Here is a 24351-nt window from a genome sequence, read left to right as displayed (position 1 = left end):
GCTAAAAGAAGTAGACATCTTAGTTTGGCTGGAAGATGGTCTTTCTTCTGCAGATGTTACTGTTGCTTTAACACCTACCCCACGGACACAACCTTTTTTTCCCTTCCCAACACGCCTATTCCCCTTTCCACCAGCAGCAGGCCTTTTTCCACTCATTTTGGTGGTTAACTAATTCACCACTCTGGAGTTGTTTGCACAAAAAACAATGGATGGGAACCGAGCGGAGCTGAGTGGCCAAACTGTGGTATTAGCCCAAAAGTATTGGCTGGGTTAGATGTAGATAAAAATTATATTGAATTTGCAACCTGATGGAGGTTAGTATAGATGGACTAATAGAACAAGTCCCACACACTGCTAGAAGCCGAAATAGTTTTTCAGTGCTAGATGCAGAAAAATATTATATTGAATTTACAACCTGATGGAGGTTAGTATAGATGGACTAATAGAACAAGTCCCACACACTGCTACAAGCCGAAATAGTTTTTCAGAGCTAGATGCAGAAAAAAATTCTATTGAATTTGCAACCTGAACGAGGTTAGTATAGATGGACTAATAGAATGATGCTATGCCCAAAAGGTTTTACTTCACTAGGTGCAGTAAAAAAAATAGTATTCTATACACAGGTGGTGTAGCTTGCAATACAGATAGGCTACTCTACTGACTAACACACTCTGCAATAGGCCAAAAAGGATTTGCTTTACTAGATTTACCCAAATGCTGTGAAAAAAACTTGCACAGACCTGCCTGGCAAAAACTGATAGGAACTGATGTAACCTCGCCCTGAAAAGGACTGCAATTACAATTAGTCTTTACTCCCAACCTAGCTATTTAAGAGCACAGACCTGCCTGATAAAAGTGATAGGAACTGATGTAACCTATCCCTGAAAAGGACTGCAAGTTATGATTTTGGTGCACGAACAGTTATCGAACATAACCTCGAACAGCCAAATTTTTTTCAAATCGTTCGTGTTCGCCGAACGGCTCGAACACCGCCCAAAACAGCTTGAATTTGAGATTGGCGAACAGTTCGAGTCGAATACCGCTCATCTCTAGTAAAGAGTAGTGTTGAGCCACCCCCGTAGTGTTCGAGTTCGGTTCGGTTCGTCGAACACCCGTGTGTTCGCCAAACTGTTCGTCGAACTGTTCGTCGAACACCTTCGAACACCGTTAAAACCAATGGCAGGCAAACAAAAACACATAGAAACACATAGAAAACACCTTCAAAGGTGTCCAAAAGCTGACAAACTGCTCAGAAGACATAACTAACACATGGAAAAGTGACAAGTACATATAGTCATGCGAAAAGAAAAGAGGTGGAGGAGTAAAAGGAGGGGGAGACACAGATATAGGCATGTCATGCCCTTCTAAAATCCAAAAAGTGAGAAGCCGACACGGCCAGTCCGCTCCTGCCCGTGCCACCTCCGTGTCGCCGGGTTTGTGCCAGAGCCGCGGTGAACCCTGACGGCCAGCCCCCCTCTCCCAATACTGGTGCCTGTCCGCTGGTGGGTCGAGCGAGCCCCCCTGTGGTGGAGGCAGCTCTAAGCTTTTTAATTTAAATTGTCTCTCTAATTTGAATGAATACACTTTAAATCCATTTACAAGGATCTATTGGAGGGCAAGTCTCATGCCAGCAGCCGCGGTAATTCCAGCTCCAGTAGCGTCCACTAAAGCTGCTGCAGTTAAAAAGCTTTTATAAGGATCGAGCTCGGCTGTCCACCGCAAGGCATCCTACTGCCAGTCCCAGCCCCTATGCCTTGGGGTGCCTCCTGATGCTCTTCACTAAGTATCCCATGGTCCCGAAGCATTTCCTTTGAAAAAATTAAGTGTCTAAACTACAGGTGGTGTAGCTTGCTTAACAGCCGGGATAATCCGCTGACTAGCAGACACTGCTACTAGGCACAAAGTATTTCCTGGGCTAGATGCAGTTAAAAATTTGTAATTAGATACTCTCGTTGGATGCTGAGAAAGCATTCCATAGAGTCTCCTGGCACGCCATATATGATTCTCTTAAAAAGCTTGGGGTAGGGGTCTAGGGGACCCTTTTATAGCCGAAATCACGGCCTTGTATCGCAATACTTCACCTAGGCTGAAGATAAATGGAACTGTAGCACCCTGAGGGCTCGGTTGCTACAGACGTATTGCACCTCACCCAGAGGTGTGATATCTCACTCTCAGGTAAGGATGGAGTGTGGATCAGGACCCGACACCTGCATGCATTACACCACATTGCAGTGGGGCAGGGCGACCAATATGCCCCTGAGATGGGCACGACAGTCCCTGTCCCTGGCTGGAGTGGGGGGAGGGAACACTGAGGAAGGGGAACCCTGTAGTGCAGGAGCAGGGAGGAAGCAGTTCCTGGGTGCATTGAGAAGGGAGTATAAAAGGTGGGCACCATCTTAGTTCAGTGCAGAGAAGTCTGAGCAGAAGTGGCAGGGAGCAGGGGCTCTGCATGAGCTCTGCTCCGGAGGCGGGCCTAGTAACAGAGGCCCAGGCCTGGAAGAGGGAGAAGGAAGGAAGAGGAGCGGAGAAGGCTCCAGGAACAAGGAATGAAGGGATCCCAGGGGTGCGGACGGGCGAGTCGCCACCGCACGCCCGAATCCACCTGCGTGGAGGGGTCAGGCCAAAGGGGGAGACCGGTCCCCGAACTAGTGGAGGCAGGAAACGACCCTCAGCTAGAAACCGGAGGCTCTGACATTTTATGTGGCGCAGCCCCTCGCTACACCCGCTAGGAAGGCACCACATAGGGTCAGGGAAACTGGCGCCAAGTTTACCAAGAGGAGGCCCGAGGCAGCCGGACAGAAGTGTTGGTAAGAAAGGCCAGACAAAGGACACACAAAGGGGGTCCTGTGAAGTGCTCCAAAGTTATCTGGGAGTTGTCTGAGCCCCTCACCTGGTGAGCACAGTACGACGCGGGCAGCCGTTACCTGCAGACTTGGTCTGGATAATAAGAACTGTGAGTAAAGGCCCTGGACTGCATCACTGACTCCGTGTCGTTACTGCTGCTGCCCTGCACCATCACCCCCATCCTCCGCATACACTGCCCTGAGGCTATACTCCTCCCGTGGGGAGTTATGCTACGCTCTGCTGCACCCACAACACCAGCCTCAGCGGTCTGCCCTGTAGCGGCGGTTCACTCTGACCGCAATCCACGGGTGGCGTAGTCGGACATTTAAACATCAAAACCACATAAATAGTTCCGCCACTGGTTTGACCGCCCTGAGCCACGGAACCGGGTCGCCGCCACGAAGACTACAACCACCAGCATCCACCAAAAAGGGTCCGGCTCCGGGTGTCCCAAGGCCCAGGGGGTGCGTCAGAACATTTTCATCACCTTTCACAATCACCAATGGGACAAGGCAGGGATGTCCTCTGTCCCCTCTCTTATACATCCTAGTGACGGAGCACCTGCTCTCATCAATTCGCCATAACCCCAATATTAGGTGGATTGAGGTGGGAGGCACCGAGTACAAGTGCTCTCTATTTGCTGATGATGTCCTAGTATATATCACTCAATCACATATATCCATCCCTGCTGTTATGGCTGAAATAGATCACTTTGTTACATGGTAAAATTTTAAAATCAATGCAGCGAAGTCTGAGGCCCTCGATGTCTCCCTCCCCAAATCCATATAGGATTCCATCCAGTCCAACTTTCCCTTTGCCTGGCCCTCACAGGGTATCAAATACTTAGGAATTCCTATTCATAGAGACCTCTCCCATCTATGTTATCTTAATTTTGGGCCCTTTATTGAACAATTCCATACAGACCACGGTTGGCAAGTTAGAACTGTAAGATTCACTACGTGAACCACTGGTGTTTTGTGGAAAAGCACATGTACACTGCGTTCCAAATTATTATGCAAAAAGTGTTTAGGAGTGATAAGGGAAGAATTTGTTTGTTTGTCAGTTAAACTCATTGATGGTGATGTGTGTCAGGGCTCTTTATATCACTGTAAGCAATTGCAGACACCTGTGCTAATTAGTTTGGCAGGTGTGTCCAATGAAAGGCAAGACTACTTAAGAAGGCTCTCTCACATTATTAAGCAGCCTACATTTTCTGCCAAAATGGGAAAGAAAAAGGATGTGTCGGCTGCTGAGAAGCAACAAATTGGGGAGTGTTTAGGTCAAGGCATGACTACAATCAACATTGTGCGATGATCAGGATGAAGTGTCTTGGCAATCAAGAAGTATGTAGCTGATTCACAGTACACACGTGTGCGTGCTGATAAGGGCAAATTGAGGACTCTTTCCTACAGGCAATTACGTCAGGTTGAAAGAGCAGCGGCAAAAAAGCCTTGTCATAGCAGCAGACAAGTTTTTGAAGCTGCTTGTGCCTCCAACGTCCCCCGAACAACAAGATGCAGGGTCCTTCAGAGGTTTGCAGCTGTGCATACGCCATCCTGTCGACCTCCTCTATCCACTTCACACAAGCAGAAACGGCTCCAGTGGGCCAAACATTACATGAAGACTGATTTCAAAACTGTTTTGTTCACGGATGAGTGCCGTGCAGCGCTCGATGGTCCAGATGGATGGAGTGGAGGATGGCTGGTTGATGGACACCCCACGCAAACACGGCTACAGCGCCAACAAGGAGGAGGTGGAGTAATGTTTTGGGCTGGAATCATGGGGAGAGAGATTGTCGGCCCCTTTAGGATCCCTGAAGGCGCTAAAGATGAACTCCATAATGTATGTGGATTTTCTCAAACAGCACTTCCTGCCATGGTTCAAGAAGAAGAACCGTGTATTTCACAGCAAGATCATTTTTCTGCATGATAATGCACCATCTCATGCTGCACATAAAACATCTGCATCTCTGGCTGATATGGGCATAAAAGGGGACAAACTTATGGTGTGACCCCCATGCTCCCCTGACCTCTACCCCATTCAGAACCTTTGGAGCATCATTAAAAGGAGTGTCTGTGATGGCGGGAGGCAGTTCACATCTAAGCAACAGCTCTGGGAGGGTATTCTGTCCTCATGCAAAACAATTGAAGCAGAAACCATCCAAAACCTGACAAATTCAATGGACGAGAGAGTTCAGAAGCTCCTTTCGAACAAGGGGTCCTATGTGAAAATGTAACATCAACTAGAATAAAGTTTTGAGTTGAAAACTGTTTGATTTCAGTTTCTAACAACCTGCTAATGCTTATAATTTCAAAAATGACCATTTTTTTGGTCTTTATTAAAATGAAAAGGTTGATCGAAAAGTTTGGGGGATCTAAGAGTGTGGCAACCCAGTAGTAATGATTACTTCGAATTCTGACAATATGAGGGTCATGCTGCAGGTAGTGCAGCAAGAAGGCACTTATGTGTCTTGCGCATCTCGGAGCCCCAAAATTATTTTCCGGGCTAGATGCAGCTAAAAATTATTTTTAATTTTAAATCTGGTGGAGCTTATTATAGATGGCCTAATAGGATCAGTGCTGCACACTGCTACAAAGCCCAAATTATTTTCCAGTCAAGATACAGATAAACATGATTAGTAATTTGAAAGCTTAAAACGGTTGGTATTGTGATTTTAACCAATCATCAAGCTTTTACTCTCCCCAGGATGACACAGGGGTAGAAAAGTCGTTTCGGATCCATGATTTGTTCATCTTTATGAACGTGAGTCTGTCTACATTATCAGTGGAGAGCCGCGTGCGCTTATCTGTCAGCACACCACCAGCAGCGCTGAACACACGTTCAGACAGAACGCTGGCTGCGGGGCATGACAAGATCTCCAAGGCGTAAGTGGCTAGCTCCGGCCATTTATCCAGATTGGAAGCCCAAAAAGAGCAAGGGTCCAGTGACACAGTCGTGGCTTCAATGTTTACTTGGAGATACTCCTGTACTATCGTCTCTAGGCGTTGACTATGTGTCAGACTTCTTGTCTCCTGTGGCCTTGCAAAGGATGGGCTAAAAAAGTGGTGAAATGATTCCGCAAAATTGATGTTACCAGCAGATACTGTGGTTCTGTTACGGTTTGAGTGCTGAACACTTGACGGTCCCACGGTTGGCAAGTTGGAACTGTGAGATTCACTACGTGCACCACTGGTGTTTTGTGGAAAAGCACATGTAAGATTCTGCAACAGTCTCTGCTGATACTCCTGCATGCGTGCATCTCTTTCTATGGCAGGAATAATTTCGGCAAATTTACTTTTGTACCGGGGATCTAACAGTGTGGCAACCCAGTAGTCAGGATTATTTCTAATTCTCACAATTCGAGGGTCATGTTGCAGGTAGTGCAGCAAGAAGGCACTCATGTGTCTTGTGCATCCAGGAGCACCAAGTCCCTGTTGTGTTGGTGGCGAGGTAACAATCATGCTTCCTTCCTCTGTCCTCTCCCCCCAACCTCGCACAACAGAAATGTGATCAAGGTCTCCCTCATCTGATGAGTCTTCCATCAGTTCGTCCTCCACTTCTTCCTGGGCTCCTGCACCTTCCTCACTAGTTTGGCTGCTACCATGCGCCCTGGTAAAACCATCTCCCCCACCCTCACATGCCTGCCGCCTTGGTGCTGCCGACCGTCTGGACGTTGCAGATGTTAGCCCTTCCGCATACAACTCCTCCTCCTCTACTTCCTCCACCTCCTCTTGTGCCACCACCTGACTCCGAATTCTGTTTAACATGTGCTCCAGCATGTAAATCACCGGAATAGTCATGCTGATAATGGCATCATCAGCACTAAACATCTTCGTCGCCATTTCAAAACTGTGCAGAAGGGTGCATAGGTCCCTGATCTGAGACCACTCCTCCAGCGTGATTTGCCCCACCTCTGTATCTCGTTGGCCCAGGCTATACGTCAGAACGTATTGCACCAGGGCTTGTCGGTGCTGCCACAATCGCTGCAACATGTGCAGAGTTGAATTCCACCGGGTAGGCACATCGCATTTTAGCCGGTGAAGTGGCAGGCCCAACGACTTCTGTAGAGATGTAAGTCGCTGAGCTGCGGGATGCGAACGGCGGAAGTGAGCACACAGCGACCGTGCCCTCTGCAGAAGGCCATCTAGTCTGGGATAATGGGCTAAAAATTGCTGGACAACCAGGTTCAACACGTGAGCCATACAAGGCACGTGTGTGACATTGCCCCGGCGAAGGGCCGCACCCAGGTTTGCAGCATTGTCGCACACGGCCTTCCCTGGTTTCAGGTCCAGTGGAGACAGCCATTCATGAAATTGGTTCTCCAGAGCTGACCACAACTCCTCAGCTGTGTGACTCACATTTCCCAGACATTTCAAAGTAAAAACCGCCTGATGACGTTGAGCCCTACTGCCAGCATAGTAAGGAGGTGTGCAGGATCCCTTCTGCGCAGTTAGAAAGCTTGTGGCATGACCAGACAGGCTTTGGGTGCAGGTGGAAGACCGAGAGGAGGTTGAGGAGGCAGAAGCAGTGGAGGAACTTTGACATAAAGAGGATTGACGCACAACTCGTGGGGACGGCAAGACTTGGACAGCAGCCCCTTGTCCTGCTGTCACCATAGTTACCCAGTGCCCAGTCAGCGACATGTAACGCCCCTGTCCATGCCTACTCGTCCAAGTGTCTGTGGTGAAATGCACCCTGTCACACACAGAGTTTCTCAAAGAAGCGGTGATGTTGTGTGTGACATGCTGTTGGAGCGCAGGCACACCTTTCTTTGAGAAGTAGTGCCGACTGGGCATCTGGTACTGGGGCACTGCGACGGACATAAGGTCTCGAAAATCCTCTGTGTCCACCAGGCGGAAAGGCAGCATTTCTGTAGCCAAGAGCTTGCAGATGGTGAAATTCAACCTCTTAGCTTTCTCATGGCTAGGAGGAAATGGTCTTTTACTTGTCCACATCTGAGGGACCGAGGGCTGGCTATTGTGCTTAGACGGGGTTGATAAGGGTGTCCCCGGCAAACTGCCGGTCTGTGAGGAAGATGCAGGCGGACATGTTAGGTTGCCTTGATCCAAAGGTGGTGCTATCGATGTCGGACAGCGCTCAACACCAGCTGGTGTTACCACCACCAAAGAAAATGATGACCTGCCAATCACGCTGGCTGTTGCGGGTAAAGAGGTGGCAGGTCTGCGCCCCAAAACAGGTGTGACTGCTGTCCCCCCAGTCACAGAGGATGAAGAGGCCGCGGATGCACAAGATATGGCAGACGGTGGTTGGCCCGGCCGGCTAGGCCGCATTGTAGCACACTGAGCTTCCCACTGCAACTTATGCTTCATGTCCATGTGCCGGTTCATGCATGAAGTACTCAAACTATGTATTTTTTGGCCTCTACTTAGCTTTTGCTGACAAATGTTACAGATAACACGAGTTGGGTCATCTTTATCGATCTGAAAAAATGCCCAGGCTATGCAAGGCTTAGCACCCATGCGACCTGAAGAGCCACCACGACTTGTGGTGAGAGGCAGAGTTGTGTTTGAGGATGCAGTTGTTGACGTGCTTCCAGTACTACGTCTCTGTCCAGGAAGGCGCAACCTGACCTCGTCGTCACTAGCATCTTCCTCCACCTCCTCTGCTGACCTCATCTCTTGGCTGACTGTGGGTTGACAGTAAGTGGGATCTCCAACCTCATCATCATCACCCTGTGTGTTATCACACCCGTCGTCCTCAGAGCCAACCTGTTCCTGCCCTGACAAAAAACTAAAGTTGTCGCTCCAATCAGGTATTTGAGTCTTATCATCGTCTTCCTCATTGTCTCCACCAACAGGAGTTACAGTTTGGGAATGAGGGTCTACATTATGGTCAGAACCTTCTGCGTCTGGTCCTGGATCCGACTCATAAAGATTCTGGGCATCAGTGCAGATCATTTCCTCGTCTGGATTCACAGAAGCGCTGGAGTCGACCTCTGATTCCCAGGCTATAGTATGAGTAAACAGCTCTGCAGACTCAACCATCTGTTCTACCTCATACTCAGACGGGCAGCTGGAGGTTTGGGAGCTGTGAGGAAGCAAGTGCGATTTGGGTGACACCTTTGAGGACTGGAGTATTTGTGATGTTGAAGTTGATGTGGAGGAGAGCCCACTTAAAGGAGCACTTGATATCCGTTGAAGCACCTGCTGTTTTTTTGCCTCATCTGGAATTTGTAGCGATTGGCGTGGCCGTAAGAAAGGGATCTTATCACATTGTCCGCTAAAAGAAGTAGACATTTTAGTTTGGCTGGAAGATGGTCTTTCTTCTGCAGATGTTACTGTTGCTTTAACACCTACCCCACGGACACAACCTTTTTTCCCCTTCCCAACACGCCTATTCCCCTTTCCACCAGCAGCAGGCCTTTTTCCACTCATTTTGGTGGTTAACTAATTCACAACTCTGGAGTTGTTTGCACAAAAAAACAATGGATGGTAACCGAGCAGAGCTGAGTGGCCAAACTGTGGTATTAGGCCAAAACTATTGGCTGGGTTAGATGCAGAAAAAAATTATATTCAATTTGCAACCTGATGGAGGTCAGTATAGATGGACTAATACAACAAGTCCCACACACAGCTAGAAGCCCAATATTTTTTCAGAGGTAGATGCAGAAAAAAATATATTCAGTTTGCAACCTGATGGAGGTCTGTATAGATGGATTAATAGATCAAGTCCCACACACAGCTAGAAGCCCAATATTTTTTCAGAGGTAGATGCAGAAAAAAATATATTCAGTTTGCAACCTGATGGAGGTCAGTATAGATGGACTAATACAACAAGTCCCACACACAGCTAGAAGCCCAAATATTTTTTCAGAGGTACTGTAGATGCAGATAAAAATTATTTTTAATTTGCAACCTGGTGGAGGTCAGTATAGATGGACTAATAGAGAAAGTCCGACACACTACTAGAAGGCCAAATATTTTTTCAGAGCTAGATGCAGAAAAAAATTATATTCAGTTTGCAACCTGATGGAGGTCAGTATAGATGGATTAATAGAACAAGACCCACACACAGCTAGAAGCCCAATATTTTTTCAGAGGTAGATGCAGAAAAAAATATATTCAGTTTGCAACCTGATGGAGGTCAGTATAGATGGACTAACAGAGAAAGTCCCACACACTACTAGAAGGCCAAATATTTTTTCAGAGCTAGATGCAGAAAAAAATTATATTCAGTTTGCAACCTGATGGAGGTCTGTATAGATGGATTAATAGAACAAGACCCACACACAGCTAGAAGCCCAATATTTTTTCAGAGGTAGATGCAGAAAAAAATATATTCAGTTTGCAACCTGATGGAGGTCAGTATAGATGGACTAATGCAACAAGTCCCACACACAGCTAGAAGCCCAATATTTTTTCAGAGGTAGATGCAGAAAAAAATATATTCAGTTTGCAACCTGATGGAGGTCAGTATAGGTGGACTAATAGAACAAGTCCCACACACTGCTAGAAGGCCAAATATTTTTTCAGAGCTAGATGCAGAAAAAAATTAGATTCAGTTTGCAACCTGATGGAGGTCAGTATAGATGGACTAATAGAATGATGCTATGCCCAAAAGATTTTACTTCACTAGGTGCAGTAAAAAAATTGGTATTCTATACACAGGTGGTATATCTTGCAACACAGATAGGCTACTCCACTGACTAACACACTCTGCAATAGGCCAAAAAGGATTAGCTTTGCTAGATTCAGCCAAATGCTGTGAAAAAAACTTGCACAGCACTGGCACAGACCTGCCTGGCAAAAACTGATAGGAACTGATGTAACCTAGTCCTGAAAAGGACTCCAATTACAATTAGTCTTTACTCCCACAATCTATCTATTTAAGAGCACAGACCTGCCTGATAAAAGTCGTAGGAAATGCTGTAACCTAGTCCTTAAAAGGACTGCAATCACAACTATTCCCTACTCCCAAGCTATCTGTAGATTTGTGCGAAAATTGGCTTGAAATTAACAAGGTATAGCGCACACAGCAACAGCGGTGCCGTCTAACACGCAGCTGCAGCAGTGAGAAAATGGTGGCGACGGGGAAAATGGCTTGGTCTTATAGGGCAAGGACATGTGACATACACTGCCAATCACACATGCCCTTGCTTGTGTGAAAAAAAGCACTTCGCTCCGTGTGTGCGCTGCTGATAGGCTGACAGATTGCACCTCCCCACTGCAAATGCGGGAAAGAGAAAAAAAAATGGAGATCTTCATTGTTCCTGCAGAGATCCATCCCCTGCCCCTCCCCCCACCCCGCTGTACACTCAAACTGCGTATTAACATTAATTTTCATCATTACTGAGAAAAAATCCAGTTATGATTTTGGCGCACGAACAGTTATCGAACATAACCTCGAACAGCCGAATTTTTCTCAAATTGTTCGTGTTCGCCGACCGGCTCGAGCACCGCCCAAAACAGCTCGAATTTGAGATTGGCGAACAGTTCGAGTAGAACAACGCTCATCTCTAGTAAAGAGGCAGTAACAAGAAACAAAAAATGTGTGAGCAACCCTTTAGGTACGAACATTTCAAAACAACATCTTACCCAAGAGGTAAATATATATAAGGGATGCATTAAAAATTTACTTTTAATTTCCCTATAAAAGTGGTCCCTGTTTAAATGTTTAAAACTACTACAATGGACCTATGTTATATCCTTATATAGGAGTGTTTCCCAGCATTGGAACACCTCCCTATCCGCTACATCAAATCAATCCCTTTTCTTTGTTAATATTTCCCTGGTGTGGCTGCAGTCCATAGATCAATGTAGCATTTTATAAATATATTAATTTCCTTCTCACATATACCTCTGAAGAATCTAAAAAGCATATATAGGTCCACAAAAGAAATAACCAGCACCACTGCACTTCAGCGTTCCCCAGCCTGCAGAGCATACACCTCTCCCACATACACCGGGTTCTTGTCTCAAAAAAACAGTCCTATGAAATTTAAAATATAGAAGACAGACAGCACTCACCGGTATGTAAAAACACTCTTCTTTATTGCTTCATATTAATAACAGCAAGCAAGGGAGTTAGAAGTACACCTGTCAGACGACGGCTGTTTCGCGCCTACTTGCGCATCTACTGGTCTTCCGACAGGTGTACCTCTAACTCCCTTGCTTGCTGTTTTTAATAGGAAGCAATAAAGAAGAGTGTTTTTACACACCAGTGAGTGCTGTCTGTCTTCTATATTTGTAAAAAGAATATATAGCTCCCCCAACCAGTTTCGCCTATACAGGCTTTATCAAGGGGCTAGAGCTATAATGAGGTAAAAAATAATGGGATGGGCCTTTTAAAGCCTTTGTTTCAGCCTCATAGGTTCTATATGTGGACCAATAGAAAAACATATAGCTCATTCCCAATCCAAGCAACCCATGCCTGGACCATATATAAACAACATAACTTAGGGAACCAATCAGAAAGATTTATTCTTAGATTTTTATCCATATACACCTCCTCCTCCTTTAGTCATTAAGATAGGACTAATACCATTCTCCATTGTCCAAGGCCGAACCCGTCACTATGCAGCATCATGTGTATACGTGACCAATGCGGTCATAGTCAAGGATCACCGTTTACTCATGCGCAAACTGTCATCCATCTAGCCTCTATTAACCTACCAATCGTGGGTAACTAACCTCGGATGTCTCCACAAATTCGATTGGTGGAGGCATCTCGAGTCATCCTGACCCCGCCGCATAATGCACCGTCATCGCGCATGCATACTAGGATGTCCTCATCCATCTGATTGGCTGAGAGATCCCACGTCATGCAAGATTCCGCCGCGTCAAAAACTGTCATCGCACATGAGTCCCAGTGCAGGATACGTATCTATTAGTAAGAAATGCAGGGGCATAAGTGCGCATGTCCTAGATCTTTAAAGTGGCCAGTGCGCATGTCAGAAAAGATGATCCTTTTTGCAGTAATTGATGCAAAAGGAGCCCCGACCAAGTATTGAGTGAATTTACTGAACATACATTTCAGTAGGCCAACATTTTGGATTTTAAAAACATTTTTCAAGCTGGTGTTATAAAGTATTCTAATTTACTGAGATAATGACTTTGTGTTTTCATTGGCTGTAAGCCATAATCATCACTGTTTGTAAAGACTCTATATAATAAATGAGTTTCACTTTTTGTATTGAAGAACTGAAATAAATTACGGTAACTTTTTGATGATATTCTAATTTAGTGAGAGTCACTTGTAATTTGTAGACATCCACCAATAATCCCCCTCAAAGATCATAGAAATTAAAGAATTGAATACGCAACCAGAATTTAATAGGCTAGAACTCAATCTGCAGACAAATATTGAGGATTTTAAGAGAGAAATTAAAGAACAGAAGCATCGAAAATGTATTAGGGACTTGAATAACTTTGAGACAGGATAGATTTACCAGCCAAGGCCTTGGATCAGAAATTCAAGGTTCAACAGCTCTTGATACACAGATATCTCTGAAACAGATAATACAGAGTCTGAAAGTCTACTGACCACTAACCGGTTGGGAACTAGAAGAAAGAGTGGGGCTAGAAGAAATTTTAAACAGAGGCAGACTTCAGCCCCTTAGTCATGGCTAAATATGACACAAGACTAATTGAGACAAAAGGAGGGATGCAGTACCTTCTCTGGTGGACAATCTTCCTCCAATCTTTCACAAGTTTCCTTGAATGTCAGACCCATAACCCTTGTAAATACCATGGGTATACCAGCAAACAGTACCAACAACGTGCAGATGATACAGGCAAATGGATTACCCCTGAGGGCTGAATACCCCTATGTTGACAAACTCACAAACAGCTTCACTAGGTGGTATCACATCACAAGGGGGATGGACATCACAAATAAATACACTGAATCAATCCACATACACAGTCTATAACACCAGCAACAATGACTCCTTCTCCAATACTCACAGGTAGAACGCAGCCAGCCTATTTTTAGGGTCCCCACATCTAAACCAATAAGTTTAGCTATGGAAGAAGATCAAACAATTGGGCAGGATGTGGTGGATGGAGCTAATCTAAGTGATGATCTCCAGATCTTTAACATTTCCATGATCAGTCTGGATGCCGGTCAAGTTTCCCTTCTAAAAAGAGGTCTCTCCTTTACGCCTACTCCTTCCTACGACTCGTTTATTTGGACTAAGGACACAAATGTATTTGCTAGAAAGCTGGAGCTACACAAATATAATTTAAATAAAGAGAGAGACCGGATGGTAATGAGGAGGAGAGAAGATTTGGTAGTCCAGACTCTTGAGGAATTGCAAAATGATGAATCTTTAAACCAATCGGTGTATCCCCCCCCCTCACCCCATTTCATCCCTTAAACCTAAAAGTAAAAACACCCCTCTCTTCTCTCAATATCATAACATTGAGACCTTCGTCAACATGGTAGAGGACGACTTAAAGAAAGTAAGACCTGATAATAATATAATAAATAATATGAGCAGGGAGAAACAGAAAGCCATGAGGGATTTAACATCTATAGAGGAGTTAACAAACCCTCCGACAAGGGGGGGGGGGGAGTATTGTTTTAATGGATACAAATGATTGCATATAGATGGTAAAGGATTTACTGGATGACAAGAGAACATACACAATTATGAGAGAAAATCCTACGGAAATCTAACTTGGGGAGCTGGAGACCATCCTTGGAAAGGCTTTGAACGATGGACTCATCTCAAATGATGAATACAAGTTATTATTGAATCCCCAACCCACCATAGCGATGTGCTACGCGCTACCTAACGTTCACAAGAATGTCACCCCAATACTGGGAAGACCGATAGTATCCGGTAACGATAATCTAACAGAGGGTACTAGTAGATATTTGGATGAAATCCTAGCCCCATTTGTACATGCCCTCCCTTCATTTATCCGTGACACAAAAGATGTTGTGTCCAAATTGAGAGGAATTACAGTTTCGGATACTACCATCCTGGCCAGTTTAGCCGTGGAGGCACTATATAATAACATCGATCACGATTTAAGTATTATCTCAACTGCGCACTTTCTTAACACTAGAAGTAGATGGTATAGTGCACTTAATATTTTGTCTTATCACTTCTAAGATTTAACACTCAATTTTTTTCACTTTTGAATACACTTTTTATTTCCAAAAGAAAGGCACAACATGTGCATGTTCCTACTTTCGCTAATTTATTATTATGTTGGTGGGTGATCAGCACGTTTTTAATGAGGATCTTGCTTTTTACACTAGTTACATTTTGGGGAAAGTTTATTGCTGATATTTTAATTTTGTGGGAAGGGGACGCTAATATATTTAGAAATTTTGTTTCAATTCTTAATTGTAATCAAGTAGGGATGCTCTTTACAAGTGAAATAGGACATAAAAAGATCAATTTCCTGGATCTGACTATCCACGTTGACACTGAAGGATCTGTACATCATGGAGGTTCACATCCATGTGGGGACTGCGCTTTCTGCAAGTGCTTAACTAGGAAAAAGGAATTTGTTAATCCCATAGATTAACCTCTTTACTCCCGAAGGTGGTTTGCATGTTAATGACCAAGCCAATTTTTACAATTCTAACCACTGTCACTTTATGAGGTAATAACTCTAGAACACTTCATTGGATCCCACTGATTCGGAGATTGTTTTTTCATGACATATTGTACTTCATGATAGTGGTAAAATTTCTTCGATATGACTTGTGTTACTTTGTGAATGAATTGGAAATTTGCAATTTTCAAATTTTGAATTTTCCTGCCCTTAAATCGGGGAGATATTTGACACAAAATAGTTAATAAATAACATATCCCACATGTCTACTTTACATCAGCACAATTTTGGAACCAACATTTTTTTTTGGTAGGAACTTAAAGGTTAAAAGTTGACCAACGATTTTCTCATTTTTCCATCAAAATTTACAAAACCATTTTTTTTTTTTGGTACCCTAACCCTGAAGCAGCCCTAACCCTATCCCGAGGGATCCATTCAATATAACGAGGCAGCAGAGTTACTCTGGACTCAGTCTGGCCTCTGTTTAGCGGTGTCCTTTTTTTTTCAGAGGTTTACTTTTATGCACGCTTAATAAAAACACACCATGGGATCACAGGCCAGACGGCGTCCACGGTGCCTCTATCTGCCTCATTACAAGGAGTCTTCTGTCGGGGTTCCATCTGAATCACGGATTTCAGAGATTTACACAGAAACCCCGGTGTAAGCGCTCAGTGCAGAGCGCAGGATAAATGTGAGCCATTCTCCCCCTGTACCAGTTTCTATGGTTTAATACATTTTTGGCTTTTTAATAAGAAGATCGGTGAGTGCTACCTTTTTTTCTTTTCTTATTGTTTTAAATGTGAACCGAGCCTTACTGCGATCTTTGGGAGGCAGAATGAACAAATCAGCTGCAGGTGAAGAATTGGTTTTATTTATTTTTACGCCGTTCCTCGTGTGGTATAAGTGATTAGACGACTTTATTCTTCGGTTCGATGTGATTACAGCGACACCAGATGTATATTGGTTTTTTTTTTTTGTTTGGCAGCGCTAAAAAAACCTTTTCTTTTTGTTGCAAAAAACATTTTTTGCATTGCCACATTTTGAGAGCTATAATTTTTCCATATTCCGGCTGACAGAATCATGTGACGGCTTTTGCGGGACAAGTTGACGTTTTTCTTGTTGCCATTTTCGGGCATGTGACTTTTTTTGATTGCTTTCTAGTCCGATATTTGGGAAGCAGAATAAACAAAAAACAATAATTCATGAATTTTCTTCTTGGATTTTTTTAATGCCGTTCCGCGCGTTGTAAAATTGATAAGGCAGATTTATTCTTCTGGTCAGTACAATTGCAGCGATACTACATTTATATATTTTGTTATGTTTTGGCGTTTTACACAACAAAATCTGTTTTATAGAAAGAAAATTTTTTTTGCATCGCTTTATTCTGAGAGTTATAACTTTTTTAATTTTCGCCTGATCGAGCTGTATGGCAGCTTGTTTTTTTTGCAGGACAAGATGACATTTTCAGCTATACCATTCTTATTTACATTCGTCTTTTTGACGTTTTATTCCACTTTTAGTTCAGCCAAATGTGTAGTTTTATTGTGTTTTTTTTCATAATATTTATATATTGGTACAATATATATATATATTATAATAATTTTTTATTTTCGAAAACATTTTTACAACTTTTTTTTTACTTTTTAATCACTTTTTTACTTTGTCCCACTATGGGACTTTCACTTTCTGCAATCTGATCGCAGTTATAATGTATAGCTATTGTAGTGCGGCGGTGTTCACACTGTGCAGTAATGAGGCCGTGACCCAAGGAAAGTCCAACTTAAACGACTTTATTTGGCAAAAACTCACAACTCAATAGCAAAAGCTGTCCTCAAGATCGCAGCCGGGATGTCCACACAGTCCGTGTAACACCTGATGCCGTGGGAGACGGCCGCGCCGTGTCACTTAGGGTGCATCAGATACATTGCCTTCACAAGCCTGTGTTCCACTTCACACAAGCTTGCAGAGCCTCCTGCTAAGCTGCTAGCAATCCCAACACTGACACACCCAATCCTTTGCTGCAGATTTTTAAAAGGAATCTATGACTATGAGCCACTTGTAAGACCCGGCAAGGAGGGAGTGGACTGCCCCACTGCCATCCTGTAGTCTACTCCCAGAGTAAAAGCCAATGCCGGGTTTTGTTCAATCCAACTTAGCCAAATAGCTTGACCAAGTTCAAACTTTACTTTTATGCTGCACTGCAATCACAGCTGTGTCTGTGATAGCAATGCACTCCAGTGGGTTCAATATGCCTCTATGCACATCCTAGGAGACACATACCGTCCCTCTAACTGCCTCACACAGTGCAGGATCACTGCTATACATTTTAACCTGTCTCGGTTGCAGACACAAGTTACTTTGATCATGCACTGCGCATGATCAAAGTAACTTGCTGGTGTCTGGTGACTCGGATGTCATCACTCGGGCCACCATGGCAGTGATCAGGACCCCGCGCTGAAGGCTTCGGTCCCTCTGCAGCCCCTCTGCTCACTCGCTAAATGCTGCGGTCGCACCAATCACAGCATTTAGAGGGTTAAAGTGCCGGGAGCTGTGCGGGCAGTGCAACTGGCACTGAGTGCCGGGTGTCAGTGTCAGAATCAGTTGACACCTGGGGACAATCGCGCCCACACAGCCTGGGTGCAGGCGTGATCGCCATGTCGTAATAGTACGTACCTGGTCCATAAGTACCAGGGCACAGGGACGTACTATTAATGACAATGTCAGAAAGGGGTTAAGGATTGGATTAATTGTAGCTCAAAGGGAATTATATATGTGGCAAAATGCCCATGTCCGAGACTATATGTGGGAAAAAACACGCAAGAATTTAGGAGAATTTCAAAACCTCTCAGTTCCATCAATACAGAGAGTGATACACCTTTGTCTAGCCATATGAGAGGACTACATGCTGGTAATCCACTAGATTTGGAATTTTGGGGGATTAGGAAAATGAGTCTGGGCCCAAGAAAAGGTATCGTGGATAGACTCATTATATTACACATTATATCAGGCCTAGAGAAGGTGATGATAGGGATATATTTTAGAGAAATATCAAATGTATAATGAAGGGGTTCATTCTTTATACATGAATAATTTAAATACTTTCTTCTTGAATTACATATTTATCTGTGTATATACAGTGGTAATGGTAAAGCAACTTGCTCGGCTCTCACAAAGGCAGACACAGGAAACACATCTCAAGTTAACTTCCTGGAGGTTTATTGGGATATGGCTTAAACCTCAGCAGGGTCCCACAAAATATACATGTCCTCTCCGGAATAACGAAAAAGATAAAGTATCGTATAGTCCATAGGTGAGCGGGGTTTCGCCCGCTCCAGATTGCACAATAAGGTCCAAACAAACACAAGTCCTTCAGTGGAGCTCTCTGACTTCACCACACACACAGCCTGGAGACTTCCTTCTCCAGACCACACACACCAGAGAAAAAAAACAGTGACTGAGCATTTAACCTTACTCAGCCGCACCCTGGGGTGGAGATATGGTGAATGACTTCTCTCCTGTCTATATGTCATTCACAAAAAAACACTCCCTTTGAACATGGTGGTTCAACCCCCCAACATATAACATGCTAATGGAAATTGTAGGTTTAGTTCACTGAGGCAAGAAGTCGCAGTGAAACATATCTCCCCTCACATATCACCAGTGACACTCTCACTTATTCCCCCTCCCCGTCCCAAAGCCAGGGGTTTGGGCACGTTCAGACACCAGACAGGGAATTGTAGAGAGGGCATCAGCGTTACCGTGTAACTTCCCGGGCCTATGCTCCATGTGAAATCAAATATCCTGGAGCCCTAAGAACCACCTAGTTACCCGGGCATTCTTACCCTTCTTCTCCTTTAACCATCTCTAAGGGGCATCGTCGGACACTAGTTTAAACTTCCGGCCTAGTAGGTAATATCTCCGAGTATCTCCGGCCCATTTTATGGCTAAGCACTCTTTTTCTACTGTCGCATAGTTTTTCTCGCAGGAAGAGAAATTCCGGCTCAGATAGAGAATGGGATGTTCCTCCCCATTTATCTCTTGAAAGAGCACAGCTTCTAGGCCAACTTCTGAAGAGTCTGTCTGGACCACAAATTCTCTATAAAGTCTGGTGCGACGTTTCATCCGTTCATTTCGCCATCGTTGATCTGGTGCCTTTGAGGAGTTCTGAAAGTGGTGCGGCTATCTTGGCAAAATTTGGAATAAACTGCCGGTAATACCCCACAATTCCAAGAAACGCTCTTACCTGCTTTTTGGACAGTGGTTACAGACGGTTCTGGATTGCCTCGACTTTATTGACCTGCGGCTTAATTTCGCTTCTCCTGACGACATAGCCCAAGTACTGGGCTCCTCCTTCCCAATGACACATTTTTTTGGATTTATAGTAAATCCCGCCTTTCTCAGAGCGTCCAGAATTGCCTGTACCTTTGGCTGATGACTAGCCAAGTCTGGGCTAAAGACTATAATGTTGTCAAGGTAGGCTGCGGCATACTTCTCATGTGGGGCTAGGATCCGATCCATGGCCCTCTAGAACGTGGCTGGGGCCCCCCGCTGTCTGAAAGGCATTCGGGTGTATTTGAAACACCCATCAGGTGCTGAGAAAGCCGTCTTCTCCTTGGACCTCTGGGACATGGGGATTTGCCAATAGCCCTTTGTCAGGTTGAGGGTGGTAATATACCTCGCAGTTCCAAGCCTCTCGATGAGTTCATTGACGCGGGGCATCTGGTATGCTTCACATTTAGATACCTCATTCAGCTGGCGGTAGTCATTGCAAAACCTCCATTCCCCGTTAGGCTTTGGCACGAGAATGATGGGACTCGACCATCCTTCTCTAGGACCTCTTTGAGCATCGCTTTTAAGGTTTTATTAAAGTACTCCACTAGTCTGTCTGTCTGTCTGCGGATGGTAAATGGATGTTCACAGCTGGGCAATCTGGAGGACCTTACACAGCTCCTTCATTACCTTGCCATTGAATGGGGTTCCATGGTCTGTAAGTATCTCCTTCATCGGTCCGGTCCTGGCAAATATATGGACAAGTTCCCGAGCTATGCTCTTACTCGATGAGTTCCTCAGTGGTACCACTTCTGGGTATCGGGTTGCATAGTCCATGACCACCAGGATGTATTGGTGGCCCCATGCAGATTAAACTAATGGCCCCATAAGGTCCATTGCAATCCTTTAAAAGGGGACTTTGATCACAGGTAGTGGTATTAGAGGACTACGGAAGTGGGAAGAGGGAGCGGTTATCTAGATGGGGCAGGACCTACAATAGTTTAGGATTTCCCGGTAACACCCTGGCCAATGAAACGTCCTCAAAATCCTCTCCTGAGTTTTCTCGACCCCCAGGTGTCCCCCCAGAACATGTGAATGGGCCATATCTCATACCCTCTGTTGGTATTGTCCTGGAACTAAGAGCTGTTCCATTACCTCATCACCCCTTAGTTTGGTCATCCGATACAATAACTCCCCCTGAACTGCAAAGTGGGGGAATCTGGTGTTGGCCCCCGGCTCTTGAGCAACCCCTTTACAGACAGTAACCTGGTCAAACGCCCCCTTTAAGGTGAGGTTCCGAACTTGAGCAGTTCCAAAGTTCTCTCTGGACACTTCTAACTCAGGGAGGTTGGCCTCCTTGGTCACTGTCTTGTCCTCACCGCCAGCAAGGACACACAGTGGTAACTCATCCACTTGAGACTTTCACAAGGGTTCTTCCTTAGGGACCTGGTTTTTGTCCACACGACTCAGTGCGGTTTGCTTTTCCCACAAGTCCCAAAACAAAGAGAAATCACACCCCAATATGACAGGCTGTATCAGGTCCTTGACCACCCCGACCTCATGGGACTGGGCACCACATTCTGTTCCCACTGGCACTCTGGCCACAGGGTAGTCCTTCACGTTGCCATGTATGCAACAAATGCCCACGGTTTTGGCAGGGACCAACTGGTGGGGAAGGGTAGCTCTGATTAGGGTCACCAGACTCCCAGAGTCTATCAGTCCAAGCACCTTTACTGAATTAATGGACATGGCACACGCCTGCGGTCCCTTGCCGGGTCGACAGTCCACACTGCATGCCGAATAAGCATAATAGGAACACCGTCTGCCTAGGCTGCAATGCATTAGCTCAGGGGACATATCACACCGGGCGGCTATGTGTCCAGGATTGTGACACCGCCAACAGACCACATCCTTAACAACAGTCTTTGCGGCACCTTCAGTGGCAGTGGGACGCCACCCATTTGTGGCTCTAAACCCCCTCTGTGGTGAACCAGCCTCCTTTTGGGTATCCCAGTATGGGTAGGTGACTGGTTTCCCGAGGGATTTGTCAACCACCTGGTACCTCTCTACTAGGCCGAAGAGGTCATCCGCATTCTGAGAGTCGCCCTGGGCAATCCAAGTCTGTACCCGCCTGGGAAGGGAGTGTATGAACATATCAATCACCAACCACCATCTGGGCAGCAGTGAAAGATTCTGGCTGCTACCACTTCTGAACGAGATGCAGTAAGTCAAACATCTGCGAACGAGGGGGTTTGTCGCTGGCATACGCCCAGTGGTGGACTCGTTGGGCTCTCATCGCCATATTCACTCCCAGCTGTGCCAAGATCTCTGTCTTTAGTTTGGCATATTCCTTGGCATCCTGCAGTGCTAAGTCATAATATGCCTTTTGGGGTTCGCCTGACAGATATGGTGCCAGAACCTCTGCCTACTGTTCTGGTGGAAGTCTCTCCCGATCAGCTACCCTCTCAAAGACTGTCAGAAAGGCTTCTGCATGGCCCATCTTATCGCTTTCCTAATGCGTGAGTCATCAGTCGGCCCTGGGGGTGTGGCATTCGGTCTGCCCTGGATGGTGTCCGCCAGAAGCTGTATTTGCTGCTACTGATGCTGATGCTCTTTCTGCTGCAACTGAATCTGTTGTAGCAACAGCTTAGTTGTTTCCTGCTGAGCTTGCTGCTGCTGCAGCTCCCGGTGCTACTGCCGATGCTGCTGGTGTTGCTGCTTTTGGCTCTGGACTAAATGCCTAATGAGCTCCTCCATGTTGCCAGACCTCTCTGGTTGTCTGAAGGCCTTCACCCAGGGCATCCACCCTTCACTGTGGCAGGTACACTTGTTCCTAGAACTCTGGCCACATTCTCCAGCAACTGTGGTAAAGCAACTTACTCGGCTCTCACAGAGGCAGACACAGGAAACACGTCTCAGGTTAACTTCCTGGAGGTTTATCGGGATATGGCATAAACCTTAGCAGTGTGCCACAAAATAAACATGTCCTCTCCTGAATAACAAAAAACAAAAAGATCAAGTATTGCATAGTCCATAGTTGAGCTGGGTTTTGCCCACTCCAGACAGCACGATGAAGTCCCAACAAACACAGGTCCTTCAGTGGAGCTCTCTGGCTTCACCAAAACACAGCCTGGAGACTTCCTTCTATTGACCACACACACCAGAGAAAAAAAACACCAGTGAAACGTATCTCCCCTCACATATCACCAGTGACTCAATACATTTGTATGTGAATTGATCCTTTAATAACCTCTCTATCACTGATTGTCTTACATTGAGCCTTATATTGATTAAGAAATTGTATATTAAATCATTAAATAAGTTATGTTGTTTATATATGGTCCAGGCATGGGTTGCTTGGATTGGGTATGAGCTATATGTTTTTCTATTGGTCCACATATAGAATCTATGTAGCTGAAACAGAGGGTTTAAAAGGTCCATCCCTTTATTTTTACCTCATTATAGCTCTGGCCCCCTGATAAAGCCTGTATAGGCGAAACTGGTTGGTATGCTTTTTAGTTTTTTCAGTGGTATATTTGAAAAGGAAATGTACATATCTATAAAACACTACATTGATCTATGGACTGCAGCCATGATCACACTAGGGAAATATTAACAAAAAAAGGGATTGATTTGATGTAGCGGATAGGGAGGTGTTCCAATGCTGGGAAACACTCCTATATAATGATATAACATAGGTCCATTGTAGTAGTTTTAAACATTTAAACAGAGACCACTTTTAAAAGGAAATTATTTAAAGTTAATTTTAATGCATCCCTTATAGGTGGTCTATTTACCCCTTGGGTAATATGTTGTTTTGTAAAGAGGCAGTGACTCAGGTTAGTCCAGCCTAAAAGTCTTTATTTTGGCAACTCACGACAAAAAAGCAAATGTTATCCTCCGGCTATCAGCCGGATCATCCAAACAGTCCTTAATACTCCATTGCCGTGGGCGACGACACCACCGTATCTCTCGTGGGTGCGTCAATGGCTTTGTTTCCTCTGGCCTGTGTTCAGTCTCACACAGACCTGTACTGCAGAAAGCTCCTGCTCTGAAACCTGCAAACCAAACACTGACACATCCAAACCTTTACTGCAGGTTTAAATGAAGACTGTGGCCACTTATAAGACCCGGACTAGAGGGAGAGACCCATCCCACTACCGATCCTATAGATCTCTCCAAAAATAAAAACCATATCAAGTTTTCCTAAATCTGACCTGGTCAAATAGCTTGACCATTCCAATCTTACTTGTATTTTGCATTGTAAGCACTGTTGCGTCTCTGACTACAATGCACTCCAGCGGGTTCAATATGCCTCTATGCGCATCCTGGGGGGGGGGATACATAACGGCCCTCGCATATGACTCCCCTCACTGTCTCACAGGCCGTATATCATGATATATCAGGATTTAATTTAAATGTTTTATATATTTTTTCTTTTAGATTTGTTCTTTGTTTTTTTTTCAGATTTGTTCTTTGTTTTTTTTCATGTTCTATTGGAGATATGTGATAAATCTCTATATGTGACTAGAATTGGATTGTAAGCAGAAAAAACTGACCAGCACTTCCAAGACAAGAAATAGGTGTGTACAGGTGCTTACTAGGAGCAGCTACCTCCATATACAACTAACAAACAAAGCAGAACACTGCAACGCTAATTATGCGACTTAGCGTCAACTTATGCGCTAAGATTTCTCATTTATTT

The 24351-nt window shown here is 44.9% G+C and overlaps 1 protein-coding gene across 2 annotated transcripts in view; it reads left to right on the top strand.

The window, feature by feature from the left end:
- LOC141271972 (uncharacterized) overlaps positions 1-24351 on the top strand; it is a 243559-nt gene that overhangs the window by 12684 nt on the left and 206524 nt on the right. Inside the window, exon 2 of one of the 2 annotated variants that reach the window (XM_073682227.1) lies at positions 24114-24229. The exons of the other annotated variant lie outside the window; for it this stretch is intronic. The gene's annotated coding sequence lies outside the window, so the exon portion shown is untranslated. The remainder of the gene's footprint in view (positions 1-24113; positions 24230-24351) is intronic. 2 annotated transcript variants of the gene reach the window in all.

This window comes from Phyllobates terribilis, unplaced genomic scaffold (assembly GCF_046119375.1).
Source record: "Phyllobates terribilis strain yellow unplaced genomic scaffold, ASM4611937v1 Scaffold_5__5_contigs__length_657084704, whole genome shotgun sequence".
In the NCBI taxonomy this organism is placed as follows: Eukaryota; Metazoa; Chordata; class Amphibia; order Anura; family Dendrobatidae; genus Phyllobates; species Phyllobates terribilis.
Note: the sequence above shows the minus strand (reverse complement) of the source record. Positions and strands in the feature narration are given on the sequence as shown.